We start from the raw sequence: 19,144 nt of genomic DNA, 5'->3' as shown, positions 1-19,144 counted from the left end.
TTCTAACTATTTGAACACGACCTAGTGGTATAATATTTTTCTACATGATGTTTGATGCCTGCCTTGAAATCTCTATGTGCTTTCCCATAATTTCTGTACTTAATATTCTTGTACTTTCAGATGGTTTGCATTTCTGTCATTTTTATCATATTATAATATACATGCTTTTACATATAACTATAGATAGCATATATTCATGAAATTGTATTTAAAGATTTATTTATTTATTTAGAGAGACAGAGCAAGCCGAGGGAGGGGCAGAGGGAGAACGAGAGAATCCTCAGACTCCCCACTGAGCGTGGAGCCTGCCATGGGGCTCATCCCAGGACGCTGAGACCATGACCTAATCTGAAACCAAGAGCCATCCAGATGCCCCTGAAATAGATATACTTTTTAAAAACAACATGTATGTCTCTTAGTTTTTAAAACAGATGGTCAATTAGTATTTAATTTTTTGATATGTCCTTGGGCTTTTCACTGCCATGTTTTCAAAGATCTCACTAGAATTAAAAATATTAATTATGCCTATTAATTATTTGGGGGGAGAATTTTCCTTTTTATACTTTCATCCCAGAATATGATTTTTTTCTTACTTGATTCAGGTCTTCTTATCCATCCTCAGGTTAAATTTTGTTCTTATCTCTGCTATTTCCAATCACTTGTTTCTTTCTTTGCAATACGTACACATTGTCATTTGTCTTTGTAAAAAATGTTTGCATTGCTGGGACTTTCAGAACTGTGTTTGAAAACAGTGGCTACAGGAGGTCTCATGTCTTTTTTGACATCAATATGAATATCACGAGTGTCTCAGCATTGAAGCTGGGCAGCTGAAAGTGGGTGATCATGGTCTTCATCATCTTAAGGAATATTGATGTCTACTCCTAGTTGATTGGAAGACCCTGAAAAAGTCAATATTAGATATTGACAATTGTCAAATACATCTTGTCCTCTAATGTGCTCATAGCCCTGTGACCCTTTTCTTCTGAACAATGCAGTGAAGTGGTTTGGGATTTCTGTAGCACGGTATCCTTCCATTCTTACAACAAATTCTTCCTGGTTACAGGGCAATGTTTGTGGAATACATTTCCAAGTGACATTGCCAATATTTTACTGAGAACTTTTTGTCTAGAATCATAAGGCAGATGGGTCTGTATTTTTATTTTTATGTGAGGGCTGGCATAAACAAATGAAAAGGCTTCCATCTTTCTTGGCAAGAAATGTTAGACAATTACAAAATCTTCTACACAAATATTAAATCGTTATGTTGTACATCTGAAACAAATATAGTGTTATATGTTAATTATACCTCAATTAAAAAAGAACTTGGAAAGAACCAAAATGTCCATCGACAGATAAATGGATAAAGAAGGTGTGGTATATATATACTATGGAATGCTACTTAGCCATCAGAGAGGATGAATACTTATATTTGCATTGAAGTTGATGGAACTGGAGGGTATTATGCTGAAATAAGCCCATCAGAGAAAGACAATTATCACATGGTTTCACTCATATGTGAAATATAAAAGTGCAGAGGATCATAGGGGAAGGGAAGGAAAACTGAATGGAAAGTCATCAGAGAGGGAGAGAAACCATGAGAGACTCTCAGCTCTAGGAAACACTGAGGGTTGCTGGAGGGGTGAGAGGTGGAGGATGGGGTCACTGGGTGATGGGCATTAAGGAAGGCATCTGATGTAATGAACACTGGGTGCTATATGCACCTGATAAATGGTTGAACACTAAATCTGAGATGAATGATGTACTATATGTTGGCTAATTGAGTTTATTTTTTAAAAGATTTTTTTTATTTCAGAGAGAAAGAGTGAGAGAGAGAGAGAGCGGGGGGAGCAGCAGAGGGAGAGGGAGAAGCAGACTCCTCACTGAACAAGAAGCTTGATGCAGGACTTGATCCCAAGACCCTGAGATCATGACCTGAGCTGAAGTCAGATGCTTAACCTATTGGGCCACCCAGGCACCTCAGCTAATTGAATTTAAATTAAAAAAGAAAAAAGAAGCTAAAAAAATTCTCTCCTACTTGTGTCTTCATTCAACTTTTCTACATTTCATATTTTCTTTAAGAATCAGAAAATTTAGGGGCACCTGGGTGACTCAGTCTGTTAATTGCCTGACTCTGTGCATGTTTCTTTTCTATTCCCAATTTTCAATGATATTTGGTATAATTTGATTATTTCACTATCTAAGGGAAGGTATCTCTCACTGTGGTAGTTTTGGTGAGAAGGATATATTATTCCTGATGTAATTGTGCTTATTCCCTTGCCTTGTTTCATTCTTATGTAAAGAATCTTTTCTTTTCCCTAGCAAGTTTTTTTTTTTTAATAGATTATGTTTTCTTTGCTTTTTGTCTCTAGTGATTTTGTTTTAAATTCTACTCATAATTTACCTTAGGTTGTTAAAATGCTCATATCAATATTTAAGTTGTTAAAATGCTTAAGTTGTTAAAATGCTCATATCAATATTTATGAAAACTGTCAACATAAAAAATCAAGTACTGTTTATTATGAGCTTCTATGTAAAATGAGAACATAAATAGTCTTTTGTTGCATGTTATATTCATTGCCACTTCCCAATTTCCCTTGGTTTCATTTATAACTTTAGAGTGGTGTTATTTTTAATAAATTTTATTAATGTGTTACAGTGTTTCTCAGTAAGTTGAAGTACATCTTTAACAAATATATTCAGAGATGGTTGTGTGCTTTTTGGAAACATATTTAAGTTATCTCATATATAAATGACAACTTTTGGGGCACCTGAGTAGCTCAGTGGTTGAGCGTCTGCCTTTGGCTCAGGTTGTGATCCCGGGGTCCTGGGATCGAGTCCTACATCGGGCTCCCTGCAGGGAGCCTGCTTCTTCCTTTGCCTGTGTCTCTACCTCTCTTTCTCTGTTTCTCATGAATGAATATATAAAATATTTAATAAATAAATAAATCAATGACAACTTTTGGGGCCATTGGATTCTTGGTTAACATCTCTTCCCTTCAAAACTTGATGGATATTGTTTTAAAACTTTGATGATACAATTTGAAGTACTATTGTATATGCTTCAGAATTTTTTAGAAAGATTTATTTATTTGAGAGAGACAGCAGGGGGGAGGGCAGAGAAGGAGGGAGAAACCTTAAGCAGAATCCACAGAGAGTCCAGAGCCTAACTCTCGGGGCTGGATCTCATGACCCTGAGATCATGTTCTGAGACAAAATCAAGAGTTGGATACTTAACCCACTGAGCTACCCAAGCGCCCATCAGAATTTTTTTTAATATTCTGAATGCTGATCAAATTCTTTTTTCTATCTTTGAAATTAACAACAACAGCAAAGTGTCTCTCTCTTCCACTGACTTTGCCTGGAACCCACATTTTTTTTTTTTTTTCAGCCAGCTTGTGTTATGTAGCAGGTCAGTCTAATCCATAGAACTGAGGGAGAGTCAACACTTTTTGCAGCAATAATTACAAGGTCCTTCATGAAGCTAGAATGTGATGGAGAGACCACTTCACTGAGAGTGAGATATCACATTCCAATTTTGGGTTTGTCAGTAAATGCCATGTGAGGTCCCAGGTGCTCATCTGTGACACGGGTATCAGAGAAGTTTCTTTTTTTTTTTTTTTTTTTGAGAAGTTTCTCTTCCAATCCTCAGAATTAGTGAAGACATTCAACATAAAGAGGTAAATTCATTTGCTGTATTAGCATTAGAATCACTTTTTAAAAAATGAACCTGTTTATGTTTTCAGCCAAGGGAAAAAAAAAAATCTTTATGGTGGGAAAATACTAGATAGAACTAAGAAGGTGTTTATATATTGTAGTGGGTGGAATTATGGCTTCCCCAAAATGTCCCGCATCCTAATCACCAGAACCTGTTGCATATATCACCTTACATGACAAAGGTGAATAAAGGTTGCTGTTGGAATTAATCAGCTGACTTTGACAGGGAGGTTATTCTGGATTATCCCTTGTGGGTCAAAATGTGATCAAAAGTTTCCTTAAAAGTGAGAGAAAGAGACAGAAGAGGAGGCCAGAGCGATGCACTGGAGAAGCACTAGACCTACCATTACTGGCTTTAAAGACAGCGGAAGGGGCCATGAGCCAAGGAAGCTTCTGAAAGATGAAAAATCATGGGGACACATTCTCTTCTTAGAAAGGAACACCACCCTGCCAAACCCTGGTTTGGCCTAAAGACACCACAGACTTCTACCCTTCAGAATTATAAGAGAATAAATTTACATTGTTTTAAGCCACTAAATGCACGGAAATTTTGTAAGCAGCCATCAGAAACAAATATGCATGCATTACTTCTGTGATCCTCACAACCCTTTGCTGTAGATGGTGTTGCCTCATTTTACAGATGTAAAAGTGGTGGATCGGAAAGTTTTGAAAGATTTCCCAATAAAGCAGGATTTACTCAGGATTTAACCACAGAATTAACCAATTTAAAATCCACTGCAGTGTTTCTACATTATTTTCTAGGAAATTCTTTGGGGGTAAGGATTTAGTAAGAACATGCCCTCATAGATTCCTTGTAAAGTTCTATTTTCCAGCATACTTAATCCAGAGTGTATGCCCTGGTGGTCCTTAGGCATGAGATTAGCTCATCATTATTAGCCATTCACATAAGGACCATTCATTGGTGTCAGATACTGGAAGGGAATAGTTAAGTTGGGGATGTCTTCACTCTCTTCTGCTTCTCAGGCTCAGGACACCCTCATCTCAGGCCAGAGTAACTATGACCACTGCCTACTGGCCTCTGACATGGGTCTTTGACATGGCAGCCAGAGTGATCTCTCAGGAATACAGATCTAATTAGTTCCCCATCCACGCTTTAACTTGCTTCCTCACTCATGCACTCTCCTTGCCTGGTGTCACTCATGCCTTCCAAATATAGCCCTTCTTGCCCAGCATAAAGAATCTCATTTTCCTCTTTCCATCCTCCATTAGGTTAGAAGGTCTTTCAGGTTGCTGGTGGGTTCCTGGAGTTCAGTATCTTTCTTGGCATGCAATAGTTGCTCAGTAAAAGATCCATTTAATGAGGGGCACCTGGGTGGCTGAGTCATTTGAGCATCTAATTCTTGGTTTTGGCTCAGGTCATGATCTTATAGGGCATGGGATTGAGCCCTGTGTTGAGCTCCATGCTCAGGGCAGAGTCTGCTGGAGGTTTTCTCCCTCTGTGCTTCCCGCTACTTGCGTGTTTTCTTTCTCTCTAAAAGAATTGAATATATAATTTTTTTAAAGACCCACTTAATGAGTGGGACATTCACTCGAAGGGTCTTTCAAATCCTATTTAAATAAAGTCAAATGCTTGGTATCTCAATTTCTGATTAAGTTTAACGTCATTTTGCCATCATGCATCAATTCCCAGCAACAATTATTTTGTGTGTGTATCAAAGGAAGAGTGCCCTAGAACTTTGTCATGAAAGTCAGATGACATTGGTAAGATTATCTCTAATATTGTACTCAAGAATGAGATAACACTGAGGCCCTTTCATTCGTGCAAGCCACATCAAAGAGAAGCACAGTGAGGAATCTTACAACATGGAGCAAGTTGGTTTCAGAATTCACGGAGCATCCACTAGGCCAGATGACTCAGTGGCTGCTCACTGTTGCTCAGCTTCACCAACCCTGTTTGAGAATGGGGATAGCACCCCACTTAGGAGGTTGGTTTTCAGTTTAGACATTGTGTGTGGAGGTGCTTGATGTTGGTTCTGGCACCCACAGTCCTCCTTTGCTCCTCAGACTTGGAGTCACTTTGGCAGAACCAATGGGACTGTTGGCTCCCGGGATTGAGAAGGCTGGGGGCCCACTGGGTCTGAGAGAAAGAGGAATACTGAGTTCCCAGGAGAGGCACCAACATGGTGAGCAAACAGTAAACCTTTCCTGAGGAACACGAGAGCACTCATTCCTGGAGACATCAGGTCATGGATGTGAGCTTTCTCCAAAAGGACCTCAACATTGTATATGAAACACCTGGTGACTTAGAACTAGCAGACATAACAATATCTGTATATTGAGCTTCTGGAGAGGAAGTCGGGACTCTTTCATTCTGTGCACGATTATAGTGAGAGCATCTGCTCCACCAGACACAAAGATCATGCTGTTTTATGTTTTTTACAGATTTATAATGACCATTGGAAAAGCAGTTGACTCCAGAAAATGTTAAATGATGCTGCTGTTTTGAACATGTCAGGACCTCAGTCTTTTCCAAATGACCTGGGTCGCATTTTTGTCCTGTGTCCTTGGAAAAGCTCACTCTCGAGGTGGTCAAATATGGGAAATTTTGTTTTTCATTTCGGCCCATAAGTCTCTCAATTCAGAGGTAATTAGGGCACTACTAAAGAGAATTGAATGGGAGTGCGTGGGTGGCTCAGTCTTCAGCTCAGGTCATGATCTCAAGGTCGTGGGATCCAACCCCACATCAGGCTCCCTGCTCAGCAGGGAGTCTGCTTCTCACTCTGCTTCTGCCTTTGTGCTCTCTCTCTCTTTCAAATTAATAAATAAATAAAATCTTTATTTAAAAAAAGAATTGAATGAATTATGGTGTGAATTTGGTTTGAATGTCTAAATGGACACATAGTATGCGTTTCCATCTCAGTGTGGGCTAACAGGTGGTGAGCATGTGGGTATGAAGACAAATGGCTCTTGTCCTGGATTGAATTGTGTCCTCACAACGTTGAAGCCCTAGTCCTCAGTGTCTGTGACTGTGGCCTTACTTGGCAGTGGAGTCCTTGCAGATGATCCAGTTAGGTCATTAGGGTGGGTCTAATCCACTGTGATTACTATCCTTATAAAGAAAAATAAAAAAAGGAGGATATTTGGACACAGAGACAGAAAACATGAAGGGAAGATGATGTAAAAACACAGGGAGAACACCATCTATGAGTCAAGAAACATTGGAGACTACCGGAAGCTGGGAGAGGGGCCTGAAACAGGTTCTTCCCTGCATTGCTCAGAAGGACCCAACCCTGTTGTCTCTCTGGTCTTAGACCTCCAGCCTCCAATGCTGTGAGACAGTACATTTCGGCCCGTTAAGCTCTCTAGTTTTGGGTACTTGTTACAGCATCTCCAAGGCACTAATACAGCCATTTCTTGTCCAGTTCATCCATTTGGTTTGAACACTGTAACTATGGTTAATTCTCAGTCCAGTTTCACCCCAACCAATGGAGTCACTGATCTCTTGTCTCACCGGCTGCACCAGGGGGATAGGGCCACATCGCACAGCTGAGTTACTCGTGAACCAAAATAAGAAGAATTTTATTGGGAAGTTCTTGTAGAGGTGACTCTCCCTCAGGTTGCTTGGGCAACTGCTACGGGCAACCGTAGAGCGCGGTTAACTGAGTTCTGATTTCTTTCTTCTCTCCTGACACTTTGTTCTTTACAGACTATACTTCCCCCTACATGCCTCATTATGGAAACCAGCAGGGCCCCGAGGGCCCCATAAACACATGACACACATTTTGACTTTACTACCTCTAATTTTTCCACAGTATGGTATATTACGTATGACAAAAATTTTACTTTGTGGTCTTCTTGACAAAAGAACAATGTGCTGTGTTTAATTATGCTCTGTCCAGACAGGTTTCTCTTTCAAAATAATTTCCCTGAATCTTATGGAAAAGCCTGCTTTGCGGTGAGTGGGTGGATTCCAACCAGCAATGCCCCCCCACAAAAGATTTTCCAGGCCTGGATTTCACAGTCGATATATGTGCTGGGGGACCACAGGGGACATCTCCCGGGCTTTCTTTGGTAGTTTGCTGAAGTCCTGCCAATCAAACACCTGAAACTAAAAGTTGAGGATGCAAGAAGGAACAAGGGGAGGGGAAGTGAGGGAAGGAAGGGGGGAGCGAGGAAGAGAAAGAATAGAAGAGAGTGAAAGGGAGAAAAGGAGAAAGAGAAAAACACGCTGATAGCAGGAGCAGACCTCCAGAGGCCACTCGGCAGGTTTTGTGTGTCTGTCGGGGGCCGTGATATCTATCTGAGGCCACGCCAAGCCCATTCTCTGCACCCAGATGACGATTCTATACCACTGTGGATATGCCAGTTTTAAAAGTACGATGAGACTGATAGTGATACCGCATTAAACACATCTCCTATTGATTCCTTCTAACCTTGCAAACCGAGCTGTGCGCGTTAAGTACCTCTTACTGCAGCCTGGCTGATGAGACCGCAGATGCTGGCTGCGGGGCTGAATTTCCTCGGAGGTCAGCAGACGGGGCAAGTGGGGGGTGACCTGGGGAGCAGCTTCTGGCCCAGGGACTACTTGCCCTCCCTGCCCTCAAATTCAGCTCGAGGACACATGTCCGGGCAAGTGTGCATCACCGAGACATTAAATCGGGCCTGACAGCCTTGCTACCCACCGAAGAACCAGCCTCACCAATGTGTGTGGCTCAGTGAAAACAGGAAGTTCAAAACAAATCACCATGTGATTCATGGTTTATCAGGTCCATCTTTTTCAACACTTGTTTTCTCGAAGTTATGGTTTCGTTTCAAATTAAAAAAAGAAAATAACAGTCATTTCATCTGCTCCTCTCAGATGTGTCTGCCTGAAGGCCTTTGTCCGGATGATTCTGCTCGCGGTGTGCGGATGGTGGACCCAGAGCAGGGAGGGGACAGCGACGGTTGCCATCTCCGAGACTGGCATCAATGCTGTCCAAAGATCCCACCGTCAGGGCGAGTGCAAAAGAAGCAGCTGCTATAGTCAGCCACCAGGATGCAAACTCTGCTTCTTATTTCCAAGACCCCAAGGCTAATGTTTTGGGGGTGATAAAACCTGGGGTAAGAATTAGCAGTTAGGATGTATTGTATAGAGGGGCACCTGGGTGACTCAGTTGGTTAAGCATCTGACCCTTGGTTTCAGCTCCGGTCATGATATCAGGGTCCCGAGACTGTGCCACCTGGGCATGGAGCCTGCTTGGGATTCTCTCTCTCTTTCTGCCTCGGTCACCTCCCCGCCCCCCCACCGCCGCCACCAATAAAAAAATTTAAAAAAAATTTTAAAAATTAAAAAAAGTATAGTATTTAATAGGTCCTCATGAAAAGAGGACTATTTTTTTACTTTTTCTGTTATTATTATTGCTAATACCACAATAATTTAAATTTTCACCTGCTAGTCTAGATGGTTCCCCTATCTGTGGACAACAATCTGGATTTAGTGGGGTCCAGAATTCACCTTAGAGGAGGCAGGAGGAGTCTGCTGCCCACTTTGGGGCATTTGGAGAGTGTTAGGAAGTTCTTTTTTCTTTTTTATTTATTTATGATAGTCACACACACACACAGAGAGAGAGAGAGAGAGAGAGAGGCAGAGACACAGGCAGAGGGAGAAGCAGGCTCCATGCACCGGGAGCCCGACGTGGGATTCGATCCCGGGTCTCTAGGATCGCGCCCTGAGCCAAAGGCAGGCGCCAAACCACTGCACCACCCAGGGATCCCGTGTTAGGAAGTTCTAAATACGTCCTGCCCAGACTGGCTTCTGGCACTAGAATCCTTTCCATCATCCTTTAGGTTAGCACAGGATGCCCTGCTTTACTCCCTGTCAGGGGCCTGAGGAAGGGTCAACATCACTGGATTATAAAGTGTGAGACTCCAGGGGCATGTCTGTCTTGCACATGTTTCCCGCCGAACACACAGCATTATGTACTAAATAAATGAATGAATGAATGAAGGCCAAGGTTCTCTTCAGCATCACTTTTCCTCCCAACATGCTCATCCCAATGCTTTGCATAGGAAGTGATCTGGAACTGCTTGCTTCATTTATTTAGGTTGAGTGGAAAATATTTGCACCCGAATTCAAAGTAGGATTCATAAAAACTTGTTTCATGAAGGGTAGGTAAGTCAGATGGGAGATGGGGAAGAAAATCGAGAGATATCTATGACATTGGGGACCTTTTGGATGGACGCTTTGGGATTGGGATTTGAATGAGCCGTGAAGGAAAGTGGGATGAGGACACAAGGCATGGGAAAAGAGGAGGAGGTAGGAGAGGTGTCTCAAGAGCAAGGTGGTAGCTGCAGGCAGTTTGGAATCTGCAAAACGGTGGGTGTGGTACAAATGGACAGTGCATTCATGCACGTGGGATGTGTGTGTGCATGCATGAATGTGTGCGGTGCAGCTGTGATGTATGTGTAGCAGAGGTGCAAAGTGTGTGTGTTGCGGATGGACAGTGCAGGTGCATGGTGTGTAGGTGAGTGGCTTTCTGCATATGGTTAGTTATAAGGGTTTCATGGGTTAGAGATTCATGGTGCGGCTGTGTGGTGCACGTTGTGGTGCGGCTTGTGTTTGCATGAGGATGTGTGCGTGCTGAGCGTGTGGTGTGGACATGTGATGTTTGCATACCTGATGCCAGTGTGTATTACTTATGAATAGTGCAGGTGTTTCATATGTTCCTGGGGTGTGTGTGAGTGTGCGTGCACACGTGGTGCCTGTGTGAAGTTCATGTGCGTGATGCAGGTATATGGTGTGCAGGTATGGTACATATGTGCCAGGTGCAGATGAGTGTAGATGTGTCCCATGTACCACAGGCAGGGGTTGGAAACATTCGGGCCAGATGGCACGGGCCACTGGTCCTCAAGTGTGGTCCCTGCACCCGCAGCATCAGCGTAGCCAGAGAACTTGCTCGAAATCAGAGGTTCTGGGGGTGGGCTAACAACCTGGGGTATCACAAGCCCTCTAGGGGATTCTGATGCAGCTCAAGTGTGAGCATCACTGCCATATATCCATGTCCCCATTTGCTTTGAGCTTTCGCTTTATTATCGTGCTGGGTGTGTTTCTCTTCTTTATCCTGGTGTTGAGATCTTGGCAGTCACTCCCAACTTGAACGTAGAGGAAGACTGGAAGTCAGGGGGCAGGAAATTGGCCGCTCTGTGCTAGTTGCAGGGTTGATGGTGTCATCTTTTCTTTAAGATGGAACATCTGTGCCTACTCAGGGTTCCTTTGGTCCTGGAGCACTGGCTTACTACAACTTCGGGAATTGAGAGTGGGCATTGCAATAAGAGAACCTTGGTAAAATTGTGGTCCTACCACTACTAAATGTGGGAACTTGGGAAATTGATCTGTATCTCTGAGTCTCAGGTGCTTTCCCTGTAGAATGGGAAGACTAATCTTATCTTACAGGGTTGTTATGAAGATTAAGTAGTATCTGTAAATCCCCTAGTGTCATGCTCACAGCACTATTCTTGGCCAGTTCAGTGTCAATTTCTCTTTTCGGGACCTCTTTTGCTTGACCAGGAGCTTGATAACAAATGAACGTCTTCTAGCTTTAGGGAATAGATTGATGAGATTGTTGTTATGGCTTTTGAATTCCTTGTCAGATACAGCTTTCCTAGGAGATAATTCAAAGAAAACTGGAAATTCTCTAGCAAGCGCATAATTCTTGCTTTGTGCAAGATTTAGCTCAATAGTGTTTGACCCATGTCATAGAGGTTCTCTGTCTTCTACGACACGTTATTTTCTCCAGCTATATAGAACCCATAGACACACAGAATAAATAGTTAGACTATAAGCCCAGCCCTGCTCTGGCTGTGTGATCTGGGACAAGTCACTTAACCTCTCTGAGACCCTTTTTCTTCCTTTGAAAACCAGGTTTTCAGTGATGATAAGGCACCGTGATAAATGGAAATCCCCTACTAAATGCCCAGCATACATAGGACCTTGGCTAATTGTTTTTTTAAATATATTGAATACTAAATACATACTCCCTTTGCCTACTCCTCCCTTCTAACTAACCTGGGTACCAGGTCCCCCGAGTTTTGATGCCTTTGGAAATAATATCCACCATGGGAGTGTCTTGGGTTCTTCTGATTTGAGTTTGGCCTAATGTGGAAGCAGGGCTTCCCTCAGCCTTTCTGATCCTAGTGCCATAGCTCCAGTGCAGAATTCTTTAGTCTCATGAGTGTAGATCAGAGCCCTGGAAGGCAACTGATAAATCTCTTTCTCAATCCCCTGATTTTGCAGCACAGGGAACTGATACCCAGAAAGGCGAGTGACACGCTGTGGATTCCATACCTGCTCAGCTGTGGGACTGAGATAAGGACCATTTATTCAACTCTTCAAGCCAATGGCTCTCTACCTATCTCTACTCTTCCATTTGGCCATCTGGAAGTATAAAGAAAGGACGTTCTACTGAGTGCAAGGAGCTAGATGGCCCTGCCTGGAGCAAGCCACTGTTTATCCTGGTGTTTGTGGCCTAACATCCAGTGGAGACAATACTCGTCCACAGACTGTTGAGGTTAGAGCAAAATGAGTAACAGGCATAGCTATTGTAATTGTGGGTTCTGGTGTTCAATAAGCTAAGCAGACTCTCTCTTCTTCTACTTCTGTCTTTTCAGCTCTTCTACTTCTCTATGATTTCCAAGTCAATTCTCAGATCTATAAGCCTGAGAAGTTTCTATCCAAGACTTTAACAATATTGGTTGAGGCTTGAATACTGCTGGCTTTAATTTTGGCTCCTTAATAAAGACCTTTCTTAGCAGGTACCCTAATCGGTTTGGAAGCTTGAAAGTGTGCTATTATAGAGGTGTGGGGAAATAGGCCTTCTTACTGATTGTTGGTGGAAGTGCATAAAGGCACAGCCTCTATGGAGAGAATTCAGTAATATTATGTATCCATACCTTGTAGCTGAATGATTCCACTTCTAGGATAAGGGGAAGCCAGCAAAATATGAACACAACAGCCTATTCATGTGGCATTAATTACAGTAGAAAAAGACTGGCAAAAACCCAAATGTTCATCACGAGGGGTTGAATAAACTATGCTACATCCACATAATGGAGTATTTATTACGTAGCTGCTAAAAGAGATAAAAGACTTTTATACTGTTATGGGGAAATCTCTGGGATATATTGTTAAGTGCAAAATGCGAGGTGAAGATCAGAATGTGTGAATGACAGCCTTTATCTAAGAAATGGGAGTATTTATTTGATATTTAATACATTAAAAATAGGACAAAAATGAAAGTTACTAAAAATGGTTAATTATAAAATAAGTAGGAAACAGAGTGGAAGCAATAGGTTTGGAAGCTAGATTATTAAAGATGCAACTTGTTTTATGCATATAGAAGCACACGCAAAAATTCTTTACCAAATCATAAAACAGCAGGTAAAGACAGCAATTCCTTCATTCAAAAACAGAATCAAATTAAATAAATCAACCTGAGTATTAATGCCACAAGAAGAAATTGTTTCAAATGATCTTTACTTGGCTTCGTTTATCTGGCTGTATAACTGCAGTGGGATATATCCTAAGGACAAATAGAACCGTGAAGGAATCTTAAGTTGCTTTGAGTAATCATATTGTTCATAATATGTTGCTAGGGTTATTCTGAAACTGTTTATTGTAAATTAAGATAAAGCACATAATATTATATTAATGTCGTTAAGAACCAAATTAGTTGACCAGAGAAAAAAAGAGAATCAAACAGAAAAAAAAAAAAAAGAAATTAAATAAAAACCTGTAATCCTAAGCTTGAATTGGAGACATTAGTACAAACTCCTGATGTATTTTTCTTGCAAATATTTTCTGACTTTACACTGGGAAGGCTTAGAACCAATAACCCTTACAGAAGCAAAGAGTTCCTTAGCACCCATACCCCAGTCTCCAACTACATTTCTCACTGAAACCAGGGGGCCTCAGAAAAGTTGCTTGATTTCAGATTGGGGCAGGAAATGTTCGAGAAGAGTTTCTAATGTATTGTCACACTAGAAGCAAGGAAGTTACCGAAGGCCGTTGGGCTGTGGCAAAACACAGCAGCCAAAATGCAAAGGTTCCTGCCAGCCAAAGATGGAAAAGCCATATCCAAGGATGGAGAGAAAAAGAATAATGTCTGCAATGTATTGAAACACATAGGATCTGCTAAAAATCCATGCATTCATAATAATATTTACAAAGTTGATGTGCTCCCTTTGTAAGATGCTAGGGACCCAACCCCTTATTCTGGAAATGAGCACGTAAGGGAATATAATCAAGCATTTAACTTCCCCTTCTGGATAGAGTTGTACCTTGGGATAACTAGATAGTTGAGGAAGTAAATTTCTTCTTTCTTAGTAGAATTCCAGTTCATAAATAAAGAATTAGGAGTTAGCCTATCACCACTTTGCTGCCCTCGATGAAATAATGGATCTATGCACCTGCGTGTGGGATTGTGTTAATGGTAGTGTAACCTTTCTCACGGATATTAGTTTTGTGATTGCTATCACTGATTGTGAAATGAACCGTTGTTGTCTTCTATTATGGAAATTACAGGGAGCAAGAGGAGGCGGTAGGTTTGGGGCTGGAATGCTCACCCATTGCATCAACTCCTGCAACTCTGACAAGTCAGCCAAGTCAGAGGTGCGGACGTCCTAAGACGCGCCTCTGGTTTCTGGGAATGCAGCAATCACAGAGGTTGTCTGACTTTGCTTCCTCTGCTACGTTGCTAATTCCCCGACACTTTTGCAGGTGGTTCAGAGCTGCATCTAGGCCACGGAGAAGGAAGCATTCCAGGGCTTACTGTGGTTTACATAAGACCACTCTTATTGAATCTTAAAATAAATTAAACCTGACCATATTTTATGACCTCGTGTTGCTCACTTGGTGTCAAGAAATAGACAGGGTCTTCTTAGTATTGTGAACAAACTCTGTCTTTTTTTCCGAAATACTCAATTCCTTTGATGGCACTATTGACCAAACTAAGACAGCACTGAGGGATCCCTGGGTGGCTCAGCGGTTTGGCACCTGCCTTCGGCCCAGGGCGTGATCCTGGAGTCCCGGGATCGGGATCGAGTCCCACGTTGGGCTCCCTGCATGGAGCCTGCTTCTCCCTCTGCCTGTGTCTCTGCTTCTCTCTGTGTGTGTCTCTCATGAATAAATAAATTTTAAAAAATCTTAAAAGAATAAAATAACATTGAGTTTTCAGTGCTGCTCCATGCACCTTTCCCCTTTCTCTGCCACTTTGCAAAAAAAAATCTAAGCCATCATCCCAACAGGAAGATGGGAGCTGACACTGGCCCCAGAACATCTGGCTGCAAGAATGCACCTCCAGCTATCACCACCAGCTCAGCTACTCTAAGCTTGGAGCCAGGCATGCTCCTTTCAGATGAATCAGTGCAAATCTGCTAGTATAATCATCTTGCTTTCTCTCAAAGCTTTGGGAACAAATTTGGTACATGGTTTTCCCACCCACAGTCCTCAATAATCATCCTTTTTCTGCCTATTTTTATTTTTCAGAGACTTCTAGGAGACTTAAAAGGTGGTTTCTTAAACTTGATCTGAATCACAGCTGGGAAAAAAAGATGAGTAGATGTTGGTTGTGGGTATGGTAACCATTTTGTTCTCTGCCAGACTTTGTTTCTGTTGTTGTAACAGAGAAGAAAATTAGCCGTCCACTTGTTTCAATGATTTCAGAATGTTTCATGGGAACCGTCTGCATGGAAGAGGTTAGGTCTTTCAAGATTTTTATTTTTTTACAGTAGAATATCCTTCTGTTTTGAAGATCACGGTCAATTGATGGCATTATCATTGTGCTACTTAATACAAAAATAAACATCAGAAGAAAGACATTTTTGTGACTTCATATTCGTTTACATTTTTTTTCTCAATTTTATTTTATTGCCCTCTGAGCACATGCTTGAATTCTTTCCTTTTCTACGAATGTTCTGTGCCTTGCACTACAGTCATTGGCCTTAGCTGTATCATCTGTCTTTCCCATTTCAGTGAAATCACTGGGTGTTGCAGTTTTTGATGGTTTTCATTTCGTTCTTAGCAGGTAAAAGTTCATTTTTGAACTGCATAGGGCTGTCTACACTTAATTTTCTTTCTTACTTGAAAATATTATTAATAATTGAGTTCTTTAGAATACTGGAAGATAGCTACTTGGGTATTGTCATCTTAGATCGTGCAGTGATAGGTAATGGGGAGAGTCTATCTTATTACGGATGTGCTCACACAATGGTATGTGCTGTGGAAAGATGTTTGAAAAAGTCTCATCATTGGCTGCAACCATACACTACAGGGTGGAGATTTATTTCAGAGAATTCAAAATGATTAGGAATGAGAGAATCCTGGAATTACTTGAGTGGCTGGGTGAAATGTTTGGTCTACTGAGATCTGGGTAGAAAGAGCAGAGCATCATGGAACCAGGGTTCCTTATGTCACTTCTGCAGCTTGTTAGGTGCCTGACCCCAGACAAGCTGCTTCACCTCTCTGCATCTGCTTCCTCATCAGTCAAATGGGACAATAACACTCACCTGACTGGGTCATTCTGATATTAAATGAGTCAACAATTGAGCCTCTGCCTGTGCCTGGAACATGATGAGTGTTATCTAAGTGTTTGCTGCACAAATTGAAATTAAATATTATATTTCAGAAATGGAATGCCTCATCATTCATAGACCTTAATTGCTCTGTATTTAAGACATAAAGCAAACAAACAGAAGAGTTGTCTTCTTTCTTGGGAAAAATTATAATCAAAGCTGCCAGGTTATTAGAATGCCAGGTTGAATGAATTATATTATTATTTTAAAAAGCATTTATTTATTTATTTTGAGAGAGAGAGAGAGAAAGAGAGAGAGAATGAGCAAGTAGGAGCAGGGATAGAGGGAGCGAATCTTCAAGCAGATTCCTTGCTGAGCGCAGAGCCCCACGTGGGGCTTGATCTCATGACCTGAGATCATGATCTGAGCTGAAACCAGGAGTCAGGCACTTAACTGATGAAGCCATCCATGTGACCTCGGTTGCATATATTTTATAAGCCATTTGGCTTCGTCAATGAGCAACCTGGAGTAAGGACAAAGGTGAGGATGGGGAGCACTCCCTGAGAGATCCCTGATTCACTGCCCTTGTCTTCAACAGAGGGAAGAGGTAATAGTTAACTCACTGGGGATGGGTGGAGCTACAAATTTATCAGACAGTACGCTCTCACGGTACATCACAATCCTTTCATCTAGTTGTGTGAAGCCTCCATGTCTCGAGAAATAGAAGTGTTCTGATTTAGCACTGAACTGCCTCGGATCTTGGAAGATAAAACAGATCAGTTCTGGTCTCAGGCACTCTGAAGAGTAAGATGAGTTTCAGGCACAATAAAACAAATGGAAGGAAAGACAATAAAGAAAAAGAGAAAGATGGACAGAAAGGAAGGAAAAGAGAAAGGAAAGAAACACGAAAAAGAAAGAAAATGAGAAAAAAAAAAAACCCTCCTAAATGCAAATCACTAGGGGAAGAAAAGGTTATTGTTTCACTAGTGAGATTCGTCAGAGCCTATTAGGAAAAGTGCCATTCAGAAGGGCCATTTTTGTCTTTAAAAATTATTTTCCAGGAAATAGATACAACGGAAGCAACTACTGACTTCAAGTGGCTTTTGGGGTTGAGATATTTCTTCTTTTTATTTTCGGTTGAAGTAAAAGAGTTGGCTCTGATAAGGAGGCAGAAGGAGAAACTGGAGACAACTCAGTGTAGACCTTGTTTCTGATAAGCAGAACTTGAGAAGTAGATGAGACAGGTGTAAGGGATGGTTTATCCTCTTGCACAATTTTGAGGCCACAGAACCATAAACTGTAATATTTCCCAGAGACGGACCCTGCACTCTCTAACCAGCAAGCAAACTATAAACTATGTTGGGTAAGGAAAAGATGGTAGTCTTGGGGCAGACCTGGTGGCCCTCACCGAAACTAAAATGAGAAATTGACAGTGTCAGACATTGGGAAAAAAAAGGTTGAATTAGATTATCATCTTTGGGTCTGACGACAATGATTAATTCATAATTAACACTATTAGAATCGGTGATTAGAATTAAAGGCTGTTGTCACTTAAAAAATTTTTGAGTGTGTTTATATAACTAAACATCCTCTTGAGGATTTTGGAAACTGCCAGCAGACACTGACAGTATCATCTTGTGCATCTTAATCTTTGGCTCAGTCTACAAATAAGCCTGATGGAGGCATTATGCAAATTTTTTTTTTTTTTAAATCTAGAGGTTCTGCAAAAATGTTACCAGATAAAATATGGGATGCCCAGTTAAATTTGGAATTCTGATAAACAACAAGTAATTTTTTAGTGTAAGTATGTCTAAATGTCGCACGGGGTGTACTAAGAGATTACCCATTGTTGGGTTACCATTTAAATTTAACTGAGTGCCCTGTTGCTAAATGTGGCAACTTTATTCTGGAAAAGTGAAGTGGGATTTTAATTATTTAGTCCTCTGGGAGCACTTGCTCAGTTTTTAGAATTTTTTTTTTTACTTGGGTATAGCTGACACACAAATTCATATTAATTTCAGGCATGTAACAGTGATTCGACAACTCTCTACATTATGCTATGCTCACGGCAAGTGTAGGTACCAACACCTGTCACCATACAGCACTTACTATGTCACTGGCTGTCATTCCTTATGTTGTGCCTCTTATTTCCACAACTTATTCACTCTATCTGAAAGCCTGTTCCTCCCAACCCATTTTGCCCGTCCCCCCTCTCTCTTCTCTGCCTCTTTTAATTTATTGTGTTCCCTTCTCTTCCATTAACCCTGGTTTCGTGATTTGATCACTCTGCAGTAACTTCTTTTAGCCTGCTAACCATTCTTGTCTGGGCAGCACACCTGTGTATGACGCTGCTTCTCAAATGGTGGTAGGTATAGCTGCAAATCACACAGGTGTCTTGTTAAAATCCAAATTCTGATTCAGCAAGAATGGGGTGGGGCCCGAGACTGTGCATTTTAACAACTCCCAGGGGACACCAATGTTGCTGATCTTAGGACTCACTTTGAGGAAAGCGTCTAAACCCGAGTTCTCAATTTCAACAAAACAAAAGTAAAACTATCATTAAGGGGAGTTTTTTTTTTTAAACACTTACATCTTCCATTTGTGTGTGTGTGTGTGTGTGTGTGTGTGTGTGTGTACGGATTCTTTATTGTATTTTTTTAAGTCAGAAAATGGGTAATGTTATGCGTTTTGTTAATGAAAGAAAAATTTATTAGGTTGTGAGAAAGTTCTGGAAAAGCACATGTTCCAGCAATTCGTCATTGGATTGTCCATCCGTTCATATTTCTGGAAGAACCAGAAATGTCATTAGAAAAATCACATGATTGCATTTGGTTCACAGGTCATCCTGGGAGCCAAGTCCCCAAATGTGTCGGTTACTAAGGATGAAACACCCCCCCAACTCCACCCCTTGAAGTGATGTTTT

General features: G+C 41.3%; 1 long non-coding RNA gene across 1 annotated transcript in view; it reads left to right on the top strand.

The window, feature by feature from the left end:
• The window catches only part of LOC140621628 (uncharacterized), a 34,553-nt gene extending 19,781 nt beyond the window's left edge, over positions 1 to 14,772 (top strand). The window contains exon 3 of the long non-coding RNA XR_012021382.1: positions 11,948 to 14,772. This is a non-coding gene — a long non-coding RNA (uncharacterized lncRNA). The remainder of the gene's footprint in view (positions 1 to 11,947) is intronic.
• Positions 14,773 to 19,144: the final 4,372 nt, after the last annotated feature.

Source organism: Canis lupus, chromosome 30, assembly GCF_048164855.1.
Source record: "Canis lupus baileyi chromosome 30, mCanLup2.hap1, whole genome shotgun sequence".
NCBI lineage: Eukaryota > Metazoa > Chordata > Mammalia > Carnivora > Canidae > Canis > Canis lupus.
This window is presented reverse-complemented; position numbering and strand designations above follow the sequence as displayed.